Source organism: Fukomys damarensis, unplaced genomic scaffold, assembly GCF_012274545.1.
Source record: "Fukomys damarensis isolate Sample0158 unplaced genomic scaffold, DMR_v1.0_HiC HiC_scaffold_31, whole genome shotgun sequence".
Classification (NCBI taxonomy): domain Eukaryota; kingdom Metazoa; phylum Chordata; class Mammalia; order Rodentia; family Bathyergidae; genus Fukomys; species Fukomys damarensis.
Window position 1 is genome coordinate 10044597 of NW_022900943.1, and position 27172 is coordinate 10071768.

The 27172-nt window shown below is 40.2% G+C and overlaps 1 protein-coding gene and 1 pseudogene across 12 annotated transcripts in view; both read left to right on the forward strand.

Annotated features, from left to right (window-relative positions):
• Ptprd (protein tyrosine phosphatase receptor type D) overlaps window positions 1-27172 on the forward strand; it is a 290150-nt gene that overhangs the window by 4451 nt on the left and 258527 nt on the right. The gene's annotated exons all lie outside the window — the stretch shown is intronic.
• Window positions 15762-15913, forward strand: LOC117283862 (annotated as a pseudogene).

Here is a 27172-nt window from a genome sequence, read left to right on the forward strand (position 1 = left end):
TTTTTTTTTTTTTTTTTTTTAGTTTGCGCATTTATTTTCGGAGACGTACCCATTCCCAAGCAGCAAATTAGGTGTCCTCTAACACTGTCACTGTGGCTGCTGGGTAGATCATAGCCTGTGGCGCTGCTGCCCTTTCCTGCACAGAGAAGACCAGCAGCGTCTTCCTGGAACACGTGCCAAGTGCAGTAACTGTGGCGCAGTGGTGTGGTAGCTGGCCAAATAAGAGGTATTTTATTTACCCAGCTTAACAAATGAATTTCAGTGCATCACACTGTGGGTGCATGTCTGTTCCACATACGAATATGTCATTCAAGGCGAGCACCGTCCTGAGCACACACAGTGTACCTTAGTCCAGGCCTCAAGCAGTTTGAGCCCCAGCTTTAGCTTGATGATGAGAGCTGTGGTATTTTGTGCAAATCTGCCCCCTCTTTTTTCTTTTTTAACCCTCGCTTTCCCAGAGCAGCTCCCCTTGGAGATGAGAGCAGTCAGATCACTTTTCCCTAACGGTCTCTGATTCTGTGGCGTGCCTGTTTTAGTAGAGTCATCCTTGCAGGATGGAAAGAAATATGCTCCCCGGAGGTGACTATTACAAGATAGTAGAACACACAGTGAACAGTTGGAAAAGACAGAAAAGGCCTTGCATTAGGAAATAGAGAGGAATGTTTGCATAATATGTCTGTTTCAAAAAATGTAAGCTATTACAGCAGTTGTTAAAAAAATAAAAAATGAAGCTCCACACAACTTTTACAATCTTTCAGGGAGATGGCAGTCAGCTCTCTCTGCCATTGTGCAGTACCCTGTGAGCAGAATTAGCATGTTCATTACCGTCTCATTTTATTAATGCCTCTTTTTGAAGATGAACACAGTTGTCCCTGCTGTGAAAATGGTACTTTGCCGCTTATGTTATAAAGTGGTCTCGGCTGGGGATCCGGGCTAGGAACATTAAAGAACAAAGCACAGCTGCTTGACTGTCACACAAAAGGATTTTTATGGAGGACTGAAACAAAAGGAAGGGTGGCCAACACAGAACAAACTTGCTGACTATTATGGTGCTGGGTGAAGATGACTTGAAAAGGCTTATGAAATAATGGAGTACTTGGGATAAGTGGATGCCCACATGATAAAGCCATCCCAGGTATGCCGTGTTTTCATGTTGGAAATAGGTGGGCTGGGCAGAGACGCTTTACGGAAACAGACATTTTTGACTTTTTGCTTTTGATAGGGTTCCCTGTAGGACTTAAAAAGAGCTCCTTATCCATCAGCTTCACAAAAGCAGGAACCCAAGGTAGATAGTTCTCTCTCCCAGGAGAGACAGTGTTAGGGAGGGAGCTTCCATGAGAGGAGTCCCTTGGTGGTTCCCTCTTCTGAGGACTGGTGACACACGCCTTCTTTGGAACCATTTCCACTTGTTTTCTGCATTGATAATGTCCTGGCAGGGACTCAGAGAAGGAATACACTTAGAAATCGTAGCATCGAAGTAAGAAGAGTTTTCTTTCTTTAATCACATATTCTAATATTATTTTTAATGATTTTGAAATGAATACAAATGTGTGAGTCTTTGCTGCTGTTTGACTTAATCGATCTATGAAAATGTTGAGCTACAAAGGAATGTGGCATTGATCTCTTGGTCTTCTTTTCTTGAAGGAAGACACCAAGACCCAGGGGGGTTCGAAATTGTTTGTTCTTTGTCATAATGTTAAGATTGTCTTTGTGTTTTACCACATCCCGAAGTGATCCTGGCTGTATTCTTTGTGGCAGTATATTTGATTTCTTTAGATTTTTACTTCTGATATTTAAGATCTTACCATGGAAAACAACTGGTAAGTCTTCCAACTGACAAGTCCACAGATAGGATATGAGTGAAATTGTGTGAAAGTGCCTAGGTTGGGCTAAGAGTGGAAAAATACTACCTGGCTGGTCCATCGTGGGAGGCAGGAGACCTCTTCATGGAAGCTTGAAGCATAGGAAGGATTCTATCAGGCAGAAAGAGTCTTAGAGATAGAGAGGCTTGGTGAACAAAACTGTATAGGCAAATGTCTAAATGTTGGTAGAATATCAAGGTTCTCCAGAGTAAGAGAACAGATAGGTGAATATGTGTGTACATTCATTTATTCATGTATTTATATAGTGTATACATATAAATATATATTAATTATGTATTTCTTATAAGGAATTGACTCATGTGATTAATGAGGCTGGCAAACACCAAGGTCTTCCAAGTTTGGAGAGATCAGAAGACCGAGGTGAGCTTAGGGCACAGTTCTAGTCCCTGTGCACATTTCCATCTGAGTAGGATGTCCATACCCAAAGAGTCAGAGAAGGGATTCTGTACTTGGGAAAGACATGTCCTCTCTTCTCGTGCCACCCATGTAAGGAAGGCAATCTGCTTTACTTGGTGTACTGTGTTATATGTTACCCTCAGGCCAAAACACTCCAGATAACACCCACAATATCTGGGCACTCCACGGCCAGATCAGGTGAACCCCACAGGGACCCATCACGGGCAGATTCGCAGTAGTTCAGACTGGAGTAGAAGGAAAAGAGCAGTAGGGTATGAAAATGAAGTTGGGATGCACCTCTCTGGCTATGGAGGTGAAACAGTGTAAGTGAAAAGTCATCGGGTTAATCTCTATGTGAGCTGACGTTTTCAGTGAATTATAATACTAAAAGTAAGGTGTCAAATAATTTGTAGTAATTTATATATAATTGATGTTTACCCTTTAAAACTAGATATTTTGTTGGCTTTCACAGAAAATTTGAACAGTCTTTAAAACTTCAGTTTCTTGGCTTTCAAAATTTGTTTTATTTTAAGCTACTAATTAAGGAGCAGTTTTAAAAGTTATGCATGCATAATTTATTGGGATTTGGGGCACCAATAAACCAAATGCCTCATCCAGGGTTTAATTATCAAAGTCCTAATTACATGTTGCCTTAGCAGAGTAAGTCACTTATTTTATCTTAGTAAAAAAAATAATGACTTGTGAATTAATGCCACATTATACGCAACGAGGATGACATACATCCTAGTTCTCTAAAAATATTTTATCAATGATAGCAAGAAAACTTAAGGTTTTCATACCAGTCATCTTTTAAAATGAGCTTGTGTTTTAATTTGAATCTTTGAACTATCTATACCCTTTTGGTTTGTATATTTAAGCTTTACTCTTGGTTGTCAAACTCCAGCTTTTACATTGACTATCATGTTCATTATTTAATGTAGTGACCTTTAAAAGATTTTTGTCAGAAGTGTAATATGTGCCTGATGATGTCTATATTGAGATTTTTCTAGAATTGGATTATTCTTTAGATTTTCCTAGAAGAAATATTGCATTTTTTTAAAGACAGAAAGACCTCCTGAGTAAAGTAAAGTTCAATGTCAAAAGCGAGACAAGCAAATCAATCTTAACAGTTTTCAGATATTTTCTATCACAATCGTTGGCGTGTAATTCTTCACCTTTGTGTACTTGATTTCACATCTAACTGGAGATGTTTTATTTACCAGACAACTAGAAAAATAATATGGCATAAAAGTGCAAACTCATTAAAACTTGATGCTTTTTAATAAAGTTATTAATTTCCACATTTATACATAGTATAATTAATATAAAAAGACTGTTAGGAAGATACATATATATTTATTTGTGTGTGTGTACATTGAGTATGTGCAGTGTGTGTGTCTGTATACAGTATGTGATGTTTATTTTGCTTCATAGAAGTTTCCATTGTGTTTAACTATTTGCTCTTTATTTCTTAAGATTTTTTTTCTATACACCCTCCTTCTGGGAGTAAGTTCTGCAGCATTTGTCTGTGGCCTAGAAGTATGCCTAGCATTTACTGTGCATCCAGAAATTCTTGTGAAGCAGCTGGACACGTGTATGAGGAGTCGTATGGATACAGTAATACAGTGTCCTTCAGTGAGTGAGGATCTGAGCGTGAACTAACCTTACGTTAGGCATCATCAACAAAGCACTCATGATTTCAGGGCTTCTACAGAGGAACAGGGCCAATGAAGAGAGATAGAAAGAGTGACACAGGGAGCCACAGTGGAAAGAAGATGTTCTTAGTGGACAGGCATGAGACCAAGTCAGCACCCGCTGCCTCCTACCTAGGAGGCTCACACACAGTGATCAAAGTCTACACATTAAATTCTGAGTGTGAGTGCATGGCGTATGTGTGGTACTACTGACTGAACCCAGGGACTGTGCATTGAGCTACATTCCCCTTTCTCATTATTCTCATTATTATTATTACTATTATTTTGGTATTGGGGATTGAACTCGGGCCCCTGCACTTGCGAGGCAGGCAGCGGAACCACTGATCCAAATCCCTGGCCCTGTTATTTTCTTTTTGAGGTCAGGTCTTGCTAACCTGTCTAGCCTGGGCTGCCTCGGCCTTTCCAAGTGCTAAGATTACAGGTATGGGCCAGCACGCCTGACTCTACATGTTAATTCTTACACCTTTCGGGTCATTTTGCGAAGTTAAGGACATTTAGGTAAAGCATGTAGCATAGTGACTTCAATAAAGGAAAAGTTGCTGGAAATTGTGAATTTTCTTCCTTCTGCCTTCATCAGCCTTTGAATCTAATTTGGTTTCCCTCCCTCATCCACTGCTCACTGTGCAGCACTGAAAACAGCACCAGGCACGTGACAATCCAGTAACTGGTCACTGCATGGCTGTGTGTTTGTCAGACAAGAGGCGCAGCTCAAGAGCCCTGGAGAAAGACTGTGTCTACCTTATTTTTGAAACATGCTTTATTCCAATCACTTTTTCACATGAAAGTAAAGTAGTATGAGCCTGTGAAAATAGACGCACGTACTAAATTACTTTGCAAGATTAAAGGTCATTTATTGATGCGATGTGCTTTAATATACAAAAGCAAGAACTTTACCTCCTATTTCCCCCTCTTGCATTTGTTCTAAAGGTATGCCTCCCTTGGTCTTCCATCAGTGTACAGTAGGGCTTGTTAATGTGTATGATGCGTTTGACATAAGAAGCTTCAAGTCATAGAAAAGTTAAACTTACCTTCCTTTCTCTGAGTGAAATATTCTGAGAGAAAATGGTCTTTCATTTTGTAGGAAGATTTGAAATCACTTTGCTGAGGCTTTGGAAAAAAATATGATGCAATAAAATAACTTAAGTAATTACCTTTAAGTAATAGTCCCATTTGTTTCCCTCCCAACTCATAGTAAAAGGAGCTTTTATTGTTGCACTTACTGTTTTTTACGACTCCTTTTTGCCCTACTTGGAGCTGACAGAGCATTCCTAAATATGAGGTGGTTTTAAAATGCACTGGTGAAAAGTGTGTTCTCCATCAGAGGACTTCATTAAGCACAATGGATTTTCATAATAAAGTATTTATTAAAAATGGGATTTTATATGTTTTGGACCCTTCAAGACCAGCCATCAGGGTCTCCAAAACAGGAATATTTTCCCCTAGGCTACTTTTTAAACCCTAACCTCTTGGACAGGAGCTCTGTGCTCGGGGGCCTCTCATTTAGGGTTTGTGAATTTTTTCACGTCGTTGTGTCTTCTGAGGATAAATCTGGATTTGCAGGTACTGCCGAGCCTGCTGTAAACTGGTGCTGAGCTACAGCTGCCTTACCGAGGGCCCCATTAATCTGTGTTTTGAAGATGCATTGATAAAGTTAACACTTACCGGCTCTGTAGCAAATGGAGATCTCTCGTTTCAGTGTACAGACAGATACATCATCACCTGGGAGGAGGCATTTCACTCTGACTGAAATCATGATCTGTAATGATTGCCATAAACTTTCTCCAGAGAGCCAACGAGAACATTAAAGGCCGCCTAGTAGAGCTGCAGATTTGCCCAGTAGGGCTGGGGTTTGGGGCCAAGCAACATAGTTCAAATATGGCTGTGATGGCTTAAAAACAAATGAATTGTTTTCAAGTAAAACTGCTTTACAGCATTACCCTGAAAATGCTGCTGAGATGCGTCTCAAACAAGCCTGGTTAACTACGCAGCAAGAGCAGTGATGAAGCTCAGCAGAGCTGCCCCTCGTGTTTCCCAGTGCTGAGCCTCTCTAGTGCCTCACCACCTACCTGGGAGTCATCTGGTGCGGGGCTGAGGTGGAGATGGCGTTACGCTGGATCTGAGGAAAGCTTTAGCATTAGGACCTTCCTGTGTGGTGCCTTCCAAAGACCCCAGAGGAGCTAGCAGTATGTCCAGTAAGTCAGGACTTTTTCTCAAATGTGTTAAAGTAAGGCGTCAGTATTTGCTTTCACAAGATACCCATCTAAGGTTTCATAACGTAGGGACAGAAGGTCTGCAGTGTATTTTAAGTGTGATCGAGTAATAAGCTGACCATGCCAGTGCATGGACATGAACTCAGAGAGAGGGGCAGAAATCTTTCCTGTATCATCCTCCATGGACTAACACTTACTTAGGAGGACTTTTCCCTATGTCTATAATTCTGAGCCCCTAAGTTTATGGAGAATATCTTAGCTTTGTTTTCTTCTTCCTCTGTTAGATGCAGAATTTCACACAGGTGAAAAACAGGGCGTAGTGTCTGTTCGGATGGGATGGTTGTACACAAGGGAATCACAAGGATTCCCCCTTTAATTGGACTTGAGTCGCTTTTCAGTCCACCCTAGAAGATCAAGTTTTTGATTTCTTCCCATCCCGCCACTGCTGATAGCATCACTGATGCAAAATAACCTTTTCAGCAAGACACTACGGAGTCATCATTTTTTATATTTATGTAATCTGGCTCTAAAATTTGGTGCCATTATTTACTAAATTTCCCCCACTTAATTTCTTTTGTTTTCTTTTTTATCTTTATTAAGTTTGTTGGTATTTTTAGGTATACAGTACAGTTACACTCATCATTGGAAACTTGTACCCTTATATGACGCATCTTGGTTCTTATTTTTCCCCATTCCCTGCTCTCCCTACACCCCCTCCACCCTTCCCTGTTTACAGACATTGTTTCCATGATTTTTCCTTTTCACGTATTTTTTCTTTTCCATCTTTACCTTTCCTCTATCCCTCCCACTTTCTCTAGTCTTTTAGACCTTTCCTTTCTATTACACAATATCAGTCATACATTTGGATCCTTATTTACACTCTCAGTATTTCACACCAGAGAAACTGTTCGGTATTTACACATGTGACTTATCAGTTTCACTTAAGAGTGTGGCCTCGATGTGCATCCACTTAGTTATAAATATCTCTAGTTTATATCATTAGTTTATCTCTAGTTATTTATGTTATTAGTTTATCTCGAGTTAAATGTCATTCTTTATGGCTGAGTAGTACTCCGACTTAATTTCTGAACTTTGTCTGAATGATCTGTTGCCTGGTGTATCATAGAGAAAGAGATAAGAACACCAGGGGCTGATATCCTTCCTTAAAGGATTCACCTGTAAAGTAAATATTTAAGGGCTCTTCAGACCTTTTTTTCATAGTGAATAAATATTGTAGACATTATAAATTATTCAAACATCAAGAATTAAATGGACAAAGGAAAAAATTCCTGGAAAATTAACAACCAAGCATGAGGTACAGTTAACGGAGGGTAAAGTATAGTCAGAAGCTGTGCTTTCTGTGAGATTTAGAGACATTCTGATCCCGAAAGCGAGTTGCTCGGAATTTTACTAACCACAAAGGGTCCCCATCTGTTGTAGAAGAATTGGGGCTCAAGTTCAGAGGGGTCTCTGTCAAACTCGCTACTAACCGTGGTGATTACCCGATGTCCAGACTGCAAACCCTGCCCTCTAGTCACCTCTTTATGTTGCCTGTGATGCTGTGTTGCAAAGGCTGCTTGCAGTCCATTGTTCTGTGACACCGAAGAGACTGATAGCTCCGGATCCTACCAGGAGGTTGGGGATGTGTGGAATTTCCCTGACCACGGTGACACGGGCCACTTCTGTGTTGGCTGTATAAGGGGGCATTATGTTGTTGCCCTTGGGTTTCTCCTCACCCTGGGTAGAAAGAGGTGCATGAGTACGAAAGGGTGGGTTGGGGAGGGAGGCAAGAAAAGGTGGTTCTGAAAAGGAAGGGTATTAACCCAGAGGCTGGTGGGAAGGGTATTTTTTAAAAATGCACATTGATTGATATGATTTGATGATCTTATTTTTATGTTAAGTAGACTAAGTCAGGCAAAGGAACACCATGTGACCTCCCGCATAAGTGGGATGAAAAATCATTTTTAGTCATGGAAATGGAATGTACCCTGGTGTTGGTCACAGGTTGCTGAATTTCGGTCAGGCAGGGAAAATGTTGCTGGAGGTCTACTGTACAGTGTGATCACTGTGTTACTGATGTGTGGTCTCTTAAAGGGTGGTCAGAGAACGGATGGTTGTAACTGTGTGAGATAATGTCGATGTTTATTAGCCAGATTTAGTTATCCACTTCAAAAGACATACTCTACCTGAAATACATGCAAGTTATCTGTCAATTTTAAAAAGTAAATTAAAAATGGTGCTTAAATGTCAGAGGCAACCCCTGAAAGTCAAAAAGGATAATGCTGTGCATTGTAGACATGTAATGCGTAAACCATGTTAGTGTTTTTTGACCTTTTGACTTTGTCTTCGAAACCTCTAATGATGGGAGAGCATTGAGGGTCCTCACCACCCGTCATCTCACAGTCTAACAAGGAATCGACCTTCCTTCACTGTAAAAGTTGTTCGGAGTCTCTTGATCAACATTTACATCTTCATCCAAAATGTTTCCGGGGAGTCCTGCAGTCTGCAGTCATTTGTGTGCTCCTGTTGTGTATTATTTGCAAGCCTTGTTGAGCTCCCTGAAAGTGAGGCTTTCTGTCCTGTGTGTGGCATTTATTTCTTGTCAGCGAATCTTCACCGTGATCATCTCTTTTTCAGACCCCAAATATCTTACTATTCTAGGAAAATATTTCTGTTGCTGTACACAGAGAAGCTGATTTCTTTCCATGTCTGTCTTGAACAGTGGCAGTGTATCTTTACAGGTCTTATTGTTGAGGTGGCTTTTCATTTCTTATTTTAGGCAAAAGCATCTTCAAATTAGGCGCAGAAGGCAGCCAGGAGAAGATTCTCACAGTTCGACTCGGTTGGACAATTCTTCGTTACACTGACAATTTAATTGGGTGTAAAAAGCAATGGTAATTTAAAATCAAGGGCTCTCAGTGGGACAGCGAACCAGTTGCAGATAGTATTTTTTAAAAGTGCAACACAAAGAAGGTGTATCTTTAATTCTCTGTTTAGTCACTTGCCATTAAGTATGGACTGTGTTGAAATTGCCCTGTCAGACGTGCCTTTTAACAGCAACTTTTGCAAAAGCATCTGAAGTTAAAGGGAAAAAATTGATTCATCCATTATTGCACACATATATATATAGGTACACGTGTGGAAATGCCTACTTTTGTGAGACGTTATCCACTCTGACTCTTATTGTTTGAGGGATTTGAAGACTCTACTTTTTCATTCAAGTTACTTGAATTTGTAGAATTAAGAGAGTAAGATTAAAAAATAGAATAGTCTCTTTTTTTAAAGTAGGAACGTGACAAATAGTTCTTACTCTGTGAAGGGAGAGAACAAGTTTGCCCAATCCGTGCTTCTCTTCTCAGCACCAGCACAGAGATGGCCAGACAGCAGCATCCACATATTCATGGAAATGATTTATGTCGCTGAATTTCACCATTTTGTTTGCAAATCATATTTCTGAGATTGAGTGTAACCTAATACTCGGGAATAGAAATGCATTCTGTGTAGTATATTAGATTTTGCCTATCTGTGTGATGAACGTTCATCAAAACATTCATTTTCTCCACAATGATACAGTCATTCTTCCTTCTGAGAGATGCAGAGTCCGCAGCTGCTTTCTGGGTCATACATGGGTGCTGCCTAGATCAGCCCTCATCCATATAGATGGCTCCGTTCGTCTCTTCCTCTTTGCTTTCTTTGTTCTTTCTCTTTCTCTCTGCAGATATTTTAGATAATTGCCATTAACAGACTTCAGTTTACTCTGCCTTTTAAGATCCATTAAGATTCATGAACTCAGCGTATTTTGGCTTATTCCAGATGGGACTATATACCTTTATAAAGAGGGGCCAGGTGAAAATAAAGAGGATTTGCAAACATTTGGAACAAAAGTGAATGGAGATAGTGTCTGTGTTCATAGAGTCTGTGAAAATCTGAATAAGTATGTACACTTTTTTTTTCCTGGATTGCTCACAGCTACACCATTACCAGCTAAGTTTGCTGGGTATCCCCAGAAGCTCTGGATGCCTTTCATATCATATGGAGAAAACATCTCAGCAACATACCCCAACAACTGCTTCAGCATGATTATCAGCACGGGTAATAATTGGAAAACAATTGTTAGTGGTTTTAGCCAGAGAAATTCGTAGGCCAATGCTTAAGATTATCATGGCCGACACACGCTGTAATTACATCGAGTCTTTTTCTCTCTGGAATGATGGACTTAACATGAGATGGTCTGTGAAGATAGGTATGTCCGTCTGTCATTTTCAACTATGTAAACAAGGCTGTGAAGATGATACAAAAATATAACAGCCTCTTTGAAAAGCAATCATGAATTTCTCTTCACAGCTTCATTAAAAATTGACCACACACACACACACGGGGTTCAGTTTATCGTCTCATCTGTGACTGTCCTACTCTCTTGACTTTGCCATAGAGTCCAGAGTGAGGGTGATTGCTCCATTCCTTAAGGTATGGGCTTTACATCTGCATGTGACAATCCTAGCTATCAAAGTTTTAAAACAGGGTGTTAAATATTAAGGGCAAAATGATGTTCTGAAGACCATGTAGTAGATGAAATTTTAAAGGGAGAATTTTCAACTATCTCATCTGTCACATTACAGTTTGAAATCTCTCTGACATTTCAACACTTCCGTAAGCTTGGTGGGGCACTGTTTTCTTTCTGAGAGGTCCATTGGCCCATTGCAGTTTGATTGATTTGTATTTATGATGTAATGTCTGAGAGAAACCCTCGTTTCTCATGTCATTAGAAAGTCAGGACTTGTTTGATGTTGTTTGGAAGTTTCTTGACTAACTTTTTATAATACTATCATATCTAGCTTATTTTTTAAATTTTTGGAAAGTATGTGAACAATATAAAATGAACTGTTTTCACTAAAATGTTTTCAAGCAGTCAAGAATATTTTCTCCACGAAGGAGCGATCTAGACGGAGGCTGTAATGCACACCAGCTTAGTTAACCAGTTCTTAGTTACTTTCTTGCTGCTGACACACCTTAAACAAGGAAATTTTTATTCCGGCCCACAAATTGCAGTTTCAGTCCATAATCATTTGGCTCCAAAGCTGGACTACATCGCGGGGGAAGGGGTAGGGGGCAAGCTGGAGACTGGTGGAAGCAGAGGGGGATCAAGGAAGGAGGAGGGAAAGACAAACCCAGGACACGCCCCCAGGGACCCTCCTCTTCCTACTAGCTCCTCCCTCCTACCTGCTCATCAGCTGTAAGACCTGGAATCCCGCCACCTCCCAGAAGCTCCCCTTGTGAGTGCAGAAGGCTGGGGGTGGGATATAGACCATAATATTAACATAAGCTGGTATTTTATTAACACTGGAATATGGATTGAGTGCATGTTAGAAACTGTGGGCAAGTCTCTTGAGCATGAAGTAAAGGAGTAAAAACTGTTACTTCACAAATCTATTACTGAGGCAAACATTTTTCTCTCAGATCTGATTCTTAATATCAAATTATTATTTCCCCTAATGCTAAGCAAGAATAAAGCTACTAAATAGAAAAATAAGCCACAGAATGTGCATAGATTTTATGTGTAGGAATTTCACTTAGAGTGGTTTCATTCTTATTGGACATTTTCACTCCTGAGGCTAGTCTTTTAGGCAGTGTGGACTGATCGAAACATACACCGCAACTTTTAAAATAGCGGTGACTGCTCAGGACACTGGAAAAGGGCATTGTCTACGTATAAGTGGGTCAATGAAGTGAGATTAGGCCTCCTCCGTGAGGTAGTTCTAACCTTAGGTTTAAACAGAAGTGTCAGCTTTCTTTCCCCCAAAGTGAGCCCTCTTGGTTTCGCATGAATACTTGGTGTACTCGTGGAGCCCTCCTTGGACAATTTGGGCCCTAAGGTTCAGTCACAGGCTCATCAGAGATGTGGACTTGGAGGCATAGTCTCGCAGGCCTGGCCTCCCTCAGCTCCCATTAATACTAATGGGACTCACCCATGTGCACTGAGGAGAGAATAATTCAGCCTTTGAAGTTGGAGTAGGGAATTGCCTGCTTTCTTCTGCTGTGCTCAGCTTCTGTACCTAAGCTGAGTTAGAGTGGTCTAAAATGTCATTCTTGGTAAAGCCCCAAAACATTATCAAAGCAGACTGGCAGTGAAAGAGGCAGCTTTATAAAAGCCTTTTTTCTCCCCCATGGGGAGGGAATTATCAGGCCAAACAAAAGAAAGGGCCAGGAAGCCTCAAATATGGACACTCCATTCTTTTAAGGTGGCTTAAACTGGTTTAGTTCAGAAAGTGGGCAAACAGGATCCCTTTCCTGCGGGGAAGTTGCTTACCTTTTGTGGATCCTTGTTGGGGAGTAAGGGTGACTCAAGGCTGATGGTGCACCTTTGTCCTCGGTGCTGACCAGTAAGTCACAGGAATTGCTCATACTTGTGACTGGATGCCTCAAGTGATATCCTAAGTCTCTCATGTCAAGTTATCAGATCCTGTATGTCTTCTCTGTTTCTTGCATAAAATCCTTGGTAGCAGTAGGCTTTGCAAGGGACTAAAAATGTAGAACTCTTCATTGACAAAAGAGAAATGAAATTGACTCCTAAAAGTATGTAAATGTTATCTTCTCCCTTATAGTCAACCTTCATTCTTCCTGGATCCCAAATCAGTGAATTCAACTACTTAATAAAAATTTACTTATAACTCTCAAGTTAACACTCATGTGGATTTCAGTCACTTCATAGAATGCTAGAAGATTGATTCATTTTTGTACACCTTCTCAGGTGAGCTTAAATCAGAACTTGTTCATCCGTTTCTTGGAAGAAGAGCTATTGAGTTGAGAGATATCATCAGCTGATGATGAGGCAGAATTTCCTACCTAGGAAGAGACTTCCTTGCTTCTACTTAGTCTGACGAGACACCACATAGATTAATGATGGATGTTATAAGGAGAGCTAAGAGAACATCTGTGGCTAGCCCACTGGAAAGCCACGCCTGCTTCTGGAAACATAAATTACCTTTACCGTAGTCAGTTAATCATGACACATTCACATGCGAAGGACGGAATATTGAAGATAATGTAGGTCAAATAACAGAACAAAATAAGAGAAACTCATATCCTGACTGTAGTCTAGATTTATCAAGCCTTGAAACCCCTTCATTTTATTATGTTTTAGAGAAAGAAAGAATATAACTATATTCTTTGAGTAGCAACACTTTCTAAAAGACAGATTATTCATTTAAGACGTTCTTGCAGAAAACACAGGCTCAGAGAATACAAATGTAATTTTTCTAGTCCCCTGAGGGCATAAGAAAAATAACTAGACCTGTTGTGACACTGGTGGTTACCCGTGTGGACTGTCCTGGTGAAGAGGGATTAGAATTATTTTCTGTTGATGGAGTCAGCCAATAACACTGACAGGCAGATTTTGGAATTCGTCCCAGGAGTGACTGGAATGATCTTAACGTCTTGAATATTACCAGGGAAGTTTTAGGGGGTAGAGGAGAGTGATCATTTTGGAGGTTCATGGAGAATCAGGGAATTAAAACTGTAATCTGACCTTTATTCCTGCTTGCATCCATTATTAGTTTTAAAAAATTGCCTTTCACATGTCTTTAGATGTGGGTGATGTGCTGTGTTCACCAGGAGGAAACAGGAGTATATGGTGGTGTTTTTACTCATAGAATCTGTGTCAGGGATTCTGCCTGTTCGTCTCTGTTCTGGCTCTCCTCTCCTTTCCAGAAAAGGAAGAACTCATTCAAATGAAAGAATTGAACTCATTCTTTGAAGCTCTTATAGAGTAACTTTGTCTTCTTCATGTATGTATAATTTTTACATTTGCTAGTTGGTTCAATAGCTACATTTTTTTGCCCAAAAGCTACATAGGATGTGCTGAGTGCAATAAAAAGCTCTCATTCCCGAGAAATAAATAGAAAAGTAAAATAGGTCATGTATTAATCATAAATTTTAGAGTTTTATTATTGACCCATGGAATGTTTACTACATACTTATGAAAGTATTAGCTATTGCTGTTAATCATTTTCATTTTATGATCTTTCATATCCAGTAAAATCAGTGCAGTAGTTCATGGCAGTTCTATAGCTGACCCACAGAGCCCATCAGAATTAAAACCATTTTTTGAAATGCCAAGTAATCACACTTGATTCAGTTGATAAGCCATATTAAGTCTTTTGCTGAAAATAATGTGAGCTTCAGTGTTTCATTTTAAAGATAAACCCTCTGAAAATACACAGACGTTATAGGAATATCAAAGGTGCTCTGCAGCACCTCCAGATGTGGTGGCAGTCAGTCTTCTGTAAGGTCCATCCTTCCAGATCCTTAGAATGTACTGAAGTCTGTTAAGCTGTGAAACACGAACATGCATTTTATAGTTTAAAACTGATTTTCTTTAAGCAGTGGATTCATATTATCACAGCGATTGCTTTTCAGTCTTTCTTTTTAAATAACCATATCTTGCCTATGTTTCCATACCATTACATACAGATCCACCACATAAAACTGCATTGTGATCTGTTTTGTGATGTGGTATATATAAGTATGCATGCCCATTTCAATGTATTTATGACATAGGTAACACTGATATAGAGAAAGCCAGGAACATCTTTAACAATGCCTTTAGTGCGCATGTGGTCACATTTTCTAAGCTAGTTACCTAGAATTAAATATAGTTTCATTTGAAGTAGTATCAGTCTGGGGCTATAGGTGAATTATACATATAAGTTTATAATATGAAGACTGCTAATCAATGATTCATATCATCACAGTCATCAGAAGTATATTTTAAAAACTTCATGATTTTGCATTGCATATTAATAAGTTTGTGTTCTTCAATTTTTAAGTGGAATTTATTTTCACATTTCCTCAATTCACTTTAGACTTTTTGCTTTCTGTCTTTTTCACAGAACTTGCTTTGTCTCAGTAGTTAAGTTTTTCGAAGTAATTTTGGGAAATCATTTTTATAGACACTGTGTAAACACTACTCTGAAAGCTTCAGACACTACCACTGAGAGAGGAAAACACATAGCACTCAGATTGACTTACATAATGAATCCTAATGTCACGGGGGCACTGTGGGTAAAGAAAACATTGAGTCTTGTTAAATACTGTTTTTAAGCCCAATTGGTCCCTGTGGAGGACTATTTACCCTATATCAGCCACTCCTGTAAAAATGACAGAATGCAGTGAAGGCAGAAAGTTAGGTAGACAGTTAAGAAACTAGCAGGTAATAAATCAAGTGCTAAATCTTTAAAAATTAATAAATAACTTCATACAGAGTTTAACTGACATGGCTCATATCCATTAAGTTATGCAAAGAGACTATGTGGGTCACAGTGCTTGATCCAAATGATGTAATAGCAACAACAGGGTAAGTTCCTACTTCATTTGGGTGACTTTCGTGTTCACTTGTCTCATTGACCAGAATATCTGGGACTGTTATTCCGTCCAGGAGTGTGTACCTCAATACCACCAGTCCAGGGCAGTGAGGATTTCAGTGAAGTATCCCAGGTGATTTGTGTCATAAATGTGTTGAGTGTTTAACAGAAACACATTCTTTATACCTACAAATTTAAATCTCTTCTCAGCCTTTTGGCTAAGATCAAGTGTAGTATCTGTTCTTATCAGTTTAATATACCTACAAATTTGAGATTCTGCCCAGTCTTTGGGATAGGCGGGCACCTGGTACAAGTAGCTCTGTCTCTTAGTAATTCTTGCCTCATCCCAGGCTACTGTCCATTGGCAGAGCTGTTTAACATGAGCTCTTGGTTCAGGTGGCTACATCACAGATGCTTGTAGACTACTTGTTTCTTGGTGTCAAAGGCTGAAGCTTGTAGAGGATTTTATTGTGGATGCAGAACATATTCTGTTCTTTTTGTTCAGTGGTGAAATTTCCCTTCTGCTGGGCTGGGATCTGAGAGGTGCATTTCATCATCGTGCTGGGAGAGTTCCTCGCGTGCCTTATTGTGCTCTGGAACATTCCAGAAAGTACACATTGTTTCTACTGGGGAGAGGTTAAAGGAGGGCCCACTTCCGCCCATGACCCCACCGGCCTCGGTGCACAAGCAGTGCTCACTCTCTTCCACTCAGTGACCTTCCCTGCCAGACCCTGTGCACATCTCAGTCAGAAGCACCACCGTGCTGCTGAGTGCTGCGTGGGTTTGAGGCCTTGAGATCTCTTCTGACCCTTTCCTCTGCCTGTTCCTCTGTCTTGCCTCTTCTGACCGGAACATTTCCATGCCAGAACCGACAGAGCAATGCTTTTGACCGTCCTTGCCCTTCCAGCTTGGCACCAGCTGCAGTACTTGAGTAGCCTCCTTTCTCCTCACCTCTCAGCAGTTTATCTGCCATCCCTTGTGCTCGCAAATGCCTCCTTTGCTTAAAGGATGGAATCCATCACTCAGTCTTAGCCTTTAAAATGAATACGTATTTTTCAGTGTTCTTCGAAACGAAGTGGCAGAACATAGAAAGGTAAAACCACAGGAAATGTATTTACTGAGGGAGTTATATAGTGACAGTGTATTTTAATAAGCTATTTGGATACAAAAGGGCTCATTAATATGATCAAAGCATTATGTTTTTGAAAACCAGAGTTTTATGTTGTTTCTGCTCTATTTCTTGTGTTCTTTCCTTCCACCTTCTTATGTTTTGGTCTTCTCCCTCACCTTTGTCTTTTGGTGATACCTTTATAAAGATGGCATGTATAAATGGTGAATCATTCCAGTATCTGAGATCATTAAAATAATATTCCCAATGACCTGGATAGAGTCTTGCTAATTTAGCTGTGACCTTTTCTTGTGCAATTGAATAACAAAGCTTTTCTTTGGTTACTCTATAGGGATTGTGAAAAAAGAAAAAGATTTTCAGTTCTGAACCATTATAAAAAGTAAATCAAGTTTATTTATAAGAAATGGGTATTTCAGATACTAGTTTCATCAGACATTTCGCATCCCAGGTTGTAAAAGTCTAGACTATGAGTTTGGATCAAAAGGCCCATCATATTTCAACTTGAAAACCAAAACAACCCATCATGGTTATTGATGTGGAAATTTTCAGTGCAACTCCCTATACTTGAGTGTTATCAGTTGGATAATAGAGTTATTTTTCTGGGGCTTCTTTTTATTTTTTGCACTCAGATATAAGCCAAGCCATTTCCTGTTGTATAGTTTACTGAAACTGTTATATGGCAAATTACAAAAAAAGGATAGGAGATTAAAAACCAAATGGAATAGCACAGCAGAACTAGAATGAACAGAGTAATGTGCCCACGTCTTCACATAACGAATACAGGCACAGTGTTGACCCAGTGACTGAGCATGAGCCTCTGAAGCTCAGTATGTAGAAGTAAGTACTTTAAAGAATTGTTCTGTGATGCTTAGCCTGGCCACTTCTCGACTTGAATGGCTTCACTTGCAGTGCTAGTTTAACTGTATGCAATTGAAGTGTTCCTTTTGTCTAACCGAGTAGTATGGGGAAGAAATGATTTACCCACGTCTTTAGCTTGGATTCACACAGCTGTAGGAGGTCAGATCGTGGATGGGGCTTGGGAAGGAGCATCTGGAAACCTAGACTCGCATCCTAGAATCAAAGCTGGGTAGCCAAACGATGTCGGCCAAAACCCAGCCGTTTTTGATAGCTCAGAGTTTTTTCTCTAAGGAGTAAAATTGATATTTATTGAGTGTTTGCCTTACCAAAGAAATCTTGTATTTTTTCTAAGGACTCCCGAGGAATCGTGTGGTACCCTGAGATTGTATTAGTGTATGCCACTACTACTAATCTACTACTAATAATCACTTATAAAAATGATTACTGTGTCAAACACTTGAAAGTACACAATATTCTTATATGCCATTTTATTTTCCTGTCTCATTTCTTCTCAATACCAGTCCTGAGAGATAGAGAATTATTTCTCCTATTTTTCTCCTAAGGCTGAGGTAGAGTGAGCCATGGTAACTCAGGCAATGATCAGAAATTAATGTCACTCTAAGCTCAACATTTACGTGACAGTTTTGATGTAAGAAATATCCTGACCCACCCCTCCCCAAACATTATTTACTTAATGGAATAAATACATTAAAAATAGGGAAAATGTCAGATGATGGAAAAAATGTCGCATGTCAAAGATCTCTTCCTACTTCAAAGATCCATTCCTATGAATTAATTTCTTGTAGAAATCACATGGTACCCAGAATTCTTGTGAAGACTATCTTGTGTGTTTCTGACATCATGTTATTTGTTACATATCTTTTGAGTCATATTATTTATTACAAATGAACTGTTTATTTATCTGATAATTATTGCAGATGGCTCAGAATTTTCAGGTACAGAGAGTAAGCTAAGATAAAATGACCCAGAGTCCAGAACACAGAGAACAGCCTGACCTTAAAGAAACCCAGAGCTCAAAGTGCGCATCTCCCTGTGATGTGCTGTTGACTTTTCCACACTGGCCTCTGAACCATCTAGTATGGAGCTTTAGAATCATCGTGTTCAGGTCCTGGAACTTTGCAAACCGTGTGCAAAGATCTACAATCAATATGGTTCATTTTCTAGGACAGCAGTTTTAGAGACCCTTAAAAGATGAGCACTCTTATTGTATAAGTGAGATGTGTAAGATTTATTCAGAAAGTGAATGCAAAATTGCCATTCACTGTTGACACGCCACAAGCTTCCCCAGAAGTTCTGAGATTGTGGAAGGTCCGGGAGCTTTGTCCACTGGTCACCTTGGTCCTCTGACTTAAGCGGGAAACCCTGGAAAACACTGAGCAGCTTGCCCTTCCCCTGTCTACCTCAGCGTGAGTCAGGTAGGAGTCTCGCCAGTGTGTAAAGAGCTCGGCTGTGTTGCTTGTGCTGATTCTCTTTCATTCTGGGCCATTTATTCTTCTTGATTGTACAGATAACATATGGTCCAGCTCAGTAAGATCCCTAAAGAAACATACACAGAACAGCCTCCAGAGTTAAGGAAATCAAAGATGTCTTTCTCTTCTTTCCTTTTATTATTGTCTTTTTCTGTAGGCACACTTTCAAAATTCTACACATGTCATCCACTTGCCATTCACTAATCTAGTGGGAATTGCTAGTGATTTACTAAGCCCAGTGTAGGTTTTTCAGTATTATGGCAAATTTGATAAATGTGGAGAAGTAATTTGGATTGCTGATTGCCAGACTATAGGAGAAGGATCAAGCCAGAACGTTCAGGGGAGAGTTTGGAAGTCCCAGAACTGTTCCAAGCGACTCTGAGAACTTGCCTCATACATGGATGTGTGTGTGCACTTCTGGGCCATGAGGAGCTCCGAGATGCACCACGGCGATGCTGTGCAGAGAGGCTTTCTGGGGCTTGGAAATACATCATGCTCCTCCTGGATGGTCTCCTTATTTGAGATAACTTCTGCTGTTCTTCTGCGATAAGGAAAATATTTTGCTAATAATTTACATTATGCAAATTGTAGTCACGGTTAATATAGCTAAATAAGATCATTCCACCCACTGGCTTTCATAGTGGGACTTGAATTATTTGCTTCGACTCTTTGAATTACCCAGCATAATAGAATGATATGATCTTCACTTTACTTTGTGATTGTATAGACACATCCTACAGTTTTGTGTTCTGACATTGTGTCTCCTGTTCTGAGCCATAAATGGAGTGGAAAGGCATTGTCCACGATTGTGTGGTTATGGGGCACTGCAGGCCGTGTCAAAGGCTGACATCCTGTAGACTCTGATATTTGCAGCCCAGGTGTGACAGGAATGCTCCACCTTAAGTTAAGTCGAATCATACTTAACAATGAACATGTGGCACCAACAGAATAGTTCCTCATAAAGTTTGCTGTCACATGGAAACATCGATGAAGGTTGTTAGGGCAGCTTTATAATTGTAGAACATAGATCTGTGTCTCGCTATGGGAATGAGTATTTGTGGATGCCATTTGAATGCTCACTCTGCTCGTTTTGGGGAAGGGTAACTACATAAGTGACTCTTACTGGGGTTTGATTATTTTTCCTGCAAATGGCTTTCTAAGCTGAGGCTGTCTCTCCGTTACTTTGTCAATATCCCTTGAGTGTATTTCTGTTGCAGTCAGGGATTTAAACAAGGGTTTACCTTCCCAGGGAAAAGTGAGGACTGCCCAATCCAATTCATGGGGAAACTATGATCTGTGACGGATGATAGCTGTGAAACAAATTTTATTAACCTAGATTCACTCCTAATCTAAGTAATGTGCTTGGGGAATATTTTGACCAAAGTTCCTGAAGCTTAACTTGTGGTCACTTAAGAGGTAACATAATTTATTATACAGACATATGGAGGACTCTAAATATAAAAAGTAAATAATAAAGTAAGAGTAAATAAAAATATTCCACACTCAGAGTGCTCTTTGGGGGTAGGAGAGGTTAGAATTGTTTAGCAGGTGGTGCAGGTGGGTTTCAGAATACCAAGCTTGGTGCTCTGGTGTCTGGGGTCGTATCCCCTCCTCCTAGAGCCAGTTATTCTCTGAGGATAAGCTGGAAGCTCACTTTGGTCTCTCCTGTGCTTTTTGTGATCTGGATTCTTGCTGCCTGCTCATGAGGAACATGTGTCTGTCTGTACTTCAGCTTCCTTCACTCCTTAGGTGGGGAGCCCCACATAAGAGGCCACTTTCAAGTGAGGGTCCCTGTCCTAGCCTTTGCCCTCTTCTCTGCAGAGTGAGAGGACTCTATTGTGTTCTGTCAGGTTCTCCCTGACATTAACATTGTCTTGTCTGTAAGCATCCCCGACCAGACGTTTCTGTCTTTACTTTCCAAAACCCTTCGTCCTCCTCCGAACCATGCATCCCGCAAAGAAATTCCTGGCGATGTACGCTCATAGCCTTTGTCCAGATGTGTAGATCCCTTCCTTGCTCTTGTACTTGGCGAGCTGTGGCTTAGAAACTCGTGTTAAGCCTCATGCTTTCTCGAAGATCTGGAATTGCAGTCTAAGATTTTTTTTTTACTTCAAACTACTGATCTTCTCTTGAATTGTTCCTTTTTGTGAAATGGGCAAGCCTGCATTCTTTGGCTTACTAGTTTCAGGTCAATTCCACAGTTTGTTTTTGCTGTAAGGAAAAGGTGACTCTCATATTTTTGCCCGTTTGGGTAAGTGAGCTCAAAGAGCAGCCAAAACCTTGATAATGGACTTAAATTCACGATGCATTTAAGCCTGCGCCAATAGTTAAGTGCCATTATGGTTATAGCACTGGCAGCCTGTGTAAATATTAAAATGTCAGGTCTGATAAACTTTAAAATTTTCTCGCTCTGCATTCCTCCGACTTCATTGTGTGATGGTTTGTGGAAGGTGATTATGTAAGGAAAATGCTCCACGACTGAAGAAGTTGATGAAGAGCTCATTTCCACCTGAAACTGGGACCCTGGGAAATCACCCAGTTTAACAGGTTAGAGATTCCCCTCAGTGACTCATGTGATAGCGGAAACGGTGGTGGTTGGGTCCTACAATAAACTTGGAGCAGGGAAATCCAATTGCCGTGCTCCTCCTACGTCGATGGTCCGTCTGTTTCACCACTGGCATCTGTTCTGCGGTGGTTTTCCCTGCTTCTTAGGTGATATTACTTGTTGCCATAGAAATCTCGTTTCTCTCCCCCACCCCGTGATATGAACAATATTTCTAATAGCAAACTGGATACTTAGACCTAAACGTATTGTAACAATGTCAAGCTAAACGTGTCCAGAACTCACTTGATTTTCTCCTCTCCCAGTTTCTGTAATCTCTTCCCACTGGCTGCTGTCATCATACTCCCAGCTTCGTAAGCCCGAAAAGACATCAGCTTACCTGATTCCTTTGCTCTCTTCTTCCATAGAACCGAGGACACGATAGCTTATGTGATTTACTTCAAGAACGTATCTTAAATATGACCGCTCCTCTTCCTGTCTTGGGCTTTCCTAGTTTAGGCCCCGTCGCTTCTTTCAGGACCTTACCTGGCTTCTGTGCGTTAGGCTCTTGGGGTCTGTCCACCCGCTGCCGGCACGGCTGTCATTCCCAGTTCCTGCAGCATCAGGTCCAGCCTGCATGGCGCGCCGTGACCCCTTGCTTACACCTTCGCAGCCTACCTCGTCTCCTGGGATATATTTCAGGCTTTTGTCCGTTTAGACTTTCCGTCCCTAAAAAGCGTCATGCTCTTCTTCCACACTTTTGCTTCAGCGCAGGCTGTTCTTTCCCTCCCCTACCTGTGGTTTGTTCAGGATGTTGGCTGGGAAAGCCGCTGTTCCTGTGAAAAAGACCTAGTCCTAGGGCTGCTGCCTTGCCTGTTTCTGAAACCTGATGGCCCCCTCTGGTTGCCTCTGAGCTCTTTCCTCCTTTCTGCTCCGGAGCGCTTGTTTGGATTCATCTGTCCCTAACCCGCTCTCCAGGGAAGAAGCTGGTGTTAGAGACGATGTTTCACTTGTTCTTGACTTCTTTCCTTTAAAACACAGCACACAGTAGATTGTCATCCAATTTCCTAACAGATGGGTATGGTGGGAACTAAATGTGAATGAAAAGAGCTCAGTGACAGGTGTAACTTCAGTCTTTAGAGGTAAGAGGAGATCTATCTCCAGGACTGTGTGATTGTTGGAAAGCCCCTTCTAATATCTGATACTTTATAATCCAAAGCATGTTGCATTAGTATGACCCTACTAATCTGTTTGACTTTTTTTAAAAAATTAAGGGATTTATATATGGGTTGAGTACAACTAAATTTTATAGTATTTGCAACATATAATCTTTTGTTTCCTCGACAGTCCCCAGAATATTCCTAACAAATGTGTATGTATTGGTAAATTGATTACAGCATTGAATGGATGAGTTAGGACATGCATTTTATGTCAATTTCTTTTGTCCATAGTAAGCTACCCTTGAATTTATGTTCTAAGTGGATTAATCATCTAATTGCTTGCTGAACTTTGGTGAGTATAATAGAAAGTATCTCATTCTCAAATAATGAAGTCTTTCATTTACGAAATAGAGCTTGGAGTGCTAAGGTTCATCTCTGGTTTTATTCAAATGAGTGAGGGAGAAAATATATTAAAAGCACAAAGTGCAGTATTCACATTAACTTGGCTTGGAGCTAATGACTAGAAAAAGCAGCCTGTGAGTCCGGAGACTCAATCCTTGTACATGTACCAAGAGTTTACCGAGAATAGTATCATATTTAAGAAAAGGTAAATTTTTAAAAAATCACTCCTTCCTGCTGCAATTACAATAAAACAACCTATAAATCCAGTTTAATCTAGTAATTGTCTGTGTAGATCCCCCACTGTTTGTAAGGAGTAGTGAATGATTTCAGTAAGACGGAATTAAGCAACTTATAAACGGTGAAACCTCTGGAGTCAATGCAATTTCATTAAAATCATTATTAGTTCCTGGTAAGGATTAAAGTATACTTTTCCTGAATACAAATCAGCCCCCAGGTGTAGTAGAATACTGTGTGCAATTAAAACCTTTTTGCAAAAGATCAGAATTGATGAGGGCAGGTGCTGTTGCCAGGCTGGTAGTTGGTGGTAGGCTTGTTGGACTCCTCATCTTCCTGGAGCCGCTGACTGAGAAGGAGCAGTGGAGGGGCTTTTACTGCAGGGCAGTGCTCTGACTAAGGAGTGGGTATGCACAGGAAGTGCACGTGTCTGTTTTGTGTCCACTTAAATGCATATACACAAGCCCGCGTATTCGTTTATTTATGTCATGATGTGTTTTGCTAGTTTGGATATGGTGCTGACTCTGGAAAAATACTGTGGTGAATGAGCTCGTGCAGGTTGACTGTCTGCACCATTAAAAGCTCTAGGTGGTGTCCGAACTGGAGGAAGGGGCAAGGAGAGGTGGAAGGGAGGCCTTTTACATTGGCATCAGACAAAGTGTATTGATTCATGCTACGTTTTTTGAGAGAAAAAGAAAATTTAAATATTTTTGTATTTTATAAATTCTAGGAGTTTATCACAGAAAAGAATGATCTCTGGTATACTTACTCCTGGTGAGCTTAACAGTAAGGTCGCATCCTGTGAAGGGGAAAATACCATAGGCAGAGAACAAAAGACAGAGTTGAAAGCCATCTGCATCCCATTTTTTTTTTTTTTTTTTGGTACCAGGATCAAACTCAGGACCTTGTGCTTGCGAGGCAGCCAGTGTCACCACTGAGCCAAGTCCCTGGCCGTTGCATCATATTTTTTTAAACAACAATTTTTTTTTAATTTTATTGAGTTTATTGGTACATTTTAGGGATACAGTGCGGTTGCATTCATTGTTGGGATCATGTACATCTACATGACAAGTCTTGATTCTCATTTTTTCCCCTTACCTCTGCCCTCCCTTCACCCCCTCCTCCCCTCCCCATCTACAAACACTTTATTTTCATCTTTTCATTCTCTCACATTTTTTTCTTTTCCCTTTTTGTTCTTCCCCTACACATCACACCTTAAACAACAATTTTTAATCTTTTAAAATTTTTTTATCGAATGCTTTGAATGTAAGAATCGTGCCCCTGCTGTTCTGGCCTCTCAAGTATGTTGTCCCAGCTCTCTCTGCAGGTGGTGAAGAGAGGCACTGCCTCAGGCCAGGCTGACAGGTAACCTGAGGCCTAAGCCAGGCCCCCGATTTCTCAGGTGTTTACACTTAGGCCTCAGCGAGCCCTTCCATTGTCAAAGCTGGTCCCTGGTTCATGTTCAGAATTGAGTCCGCTGAGAGGTGAATGCCAAGGACGTTGGTGCCGGTGCCTGGCTTTGGGGATTCCAGTCACCTGTTGGTGGATAAGGTGCCGCTGCCTGCACACTTGCAGGGGCTCCCACCGTGTTCTTCCTCTGCCTACCCCGCATCTCCTGTGTCCCGGCCCAAGACTGAGCGTCCACATCTGGGTCTCAAAATGGAATTCTGACAGCTTTTCCGTTTCTGCCCTTGCCTGGGCCGTGCTGTGTTGTCCTTGTCGGTACCTCTGATTTTACTCTTTGCTAGTCTGCAGCCCAGTTAAAGCCTGGTTGTGTGCTTTTCATCTCTGGATCCCCAGACCTGGAACTATGTCTGGCAGAGACATTTGCACACATTCCTTAACGGATTGACCAACTAGAATGATTTTACAAGCTCTCTTTTTCCACCCTAACTATATGTGCATTTGATCACCTAAATTCTGTGTTCCGAAGAACTTACTTTGTTGCAACGCCATTAATCTCAAAGGATAACACAAGGAGCACTAATGGTGTATGGGAAATAATCCAATTCACAGTGTTTCTCTTGGACAAGTACATAGTCCGACTGAGGTGCATGGAGCTAGGAGCATCCTTTAACGTGAAGGAATAATTGAAAATGAATGTCCAGGAAAATATCGACATGGTAGCAGTGTTTCTTTGTGACATATCTTGAGACACTTTTGAGTTTAAAATGTTATGCATATTGTGGCTGCTTCTTAAATAACCACATGATGTATTACCTTGTAGCAGCTTATTCCAACACTAATTACTAATTCACATTTGAAAGTAAATGTAAATGTTATAACTGTCATTGTAGAGCTCCTGAGCTGAGAAGATGTTAGTAATTTAATATATTTTGTATTCTGTGTGTTTTGTGACTTTATCAGTTTGGAAGTGAGATAGGAATAGCACGAAGAAATTACTCAATTTTCCAGGCTTACTAATTGCATTGGCTTGCAGATAGAAATGTTTCATAGGTAATTTATATTTATATTCTCCTTGGTCTTCTCAGTCCCCTTAGAACCTTTGGTTTTCTTTTCATTTATAGTCTGCCTTTGTCTCTTTTTGTATCGAAGGACCAGAACCCTACACCCAACTGTGCATTGCTGTCTTTGCCTCTGGGTGAGTCTTGAAGTGGCTAGACATGAGATTAATGTTTCCAGCTCTGTCCACGGATTGATAACCCAGGCATTTTAAGTTCTCTGAAAGCGGCATTTCTTTGATGTCAGACACTTTAGTTTCCTTTACAAGAGTTATATCAGTGAGTTGTCCTCTTTTACTGTGCAGGAAACATGCTGAAAAACAACTGGGCCATGTTTTTGGTTTTAGAGGAATCACTTGGAGTAAAGTGCATGATCTAAGAGAAAGATCTTTCTAAAGCCAGTTTCCTAATAGTCACACTGCTCTTTCATGTTGATTGATCATAAATACTATTCTTCTGCATTTTTTTAGTATTATTACATCTCTGATATACCAGTATATTTTTGTGATAGTTTTTATGATAGCATTATAGAAAATTTGGAGAACATAGAAACATCTAAAGAAAAGAGTTGTTCTTGATCTTTGACTAAGAGATATGTACTTTAAATATACTGATGCATTTTCTTCTAGGCTTTTGTCTGCTAATTGTATATTTTACCGTAATACTTTATGTAAGTATTAAGGGGACAAAAGGTTCATCTGTAAACTTAGTACCAAAATGAGAGATGCTAAAAGATGGTGTATAAAATTATTAATGCATTTGCAGTTTCCTGATGAATAATCCTTGTGTCTTCAAAAAGTTAGCCTAAGAAAAATGGGTAATTTTAAAAAATAATAAGTATCTAGGATAATTGATTGTGCTTGTCACAAGTACTTCATGAAGAGTGAAAAGAATCATCTGATTGTTGTTACCAACTCACATTCTGTAGCTCTGCCAAGTCACATAAGTCTTTGGGAATACAAGCTATCACCAGGGTTCACAGTATCCAGGCCCATATTGAACAGAGCAGCGGAGTTGCTTGGGAACATCAGTGAGCATGAAATTGATATTGATTTAATGCCCAACAAAAAGTGTTCAGAAATCTGAAATGCAGTTCTGAATGTAAACTTGAATGCATTTTGGTGCAGTTTTTCTTTGTAAATTACATCTTTTTTCTTATTTTTGTTTTGACTTTGTTCTCTACTCTTTTAGTATTTTGCTTTCAAATTTTATTGTCTGTTTATATTGTTTCTATGAATGCAAAACATACCAAGTTCTTTCTGACACAACCCAGATACCTTACAAATATGTAAGTAAATAAGTAAAAGAAACCTAAAGTATTTGCAGAGTGGG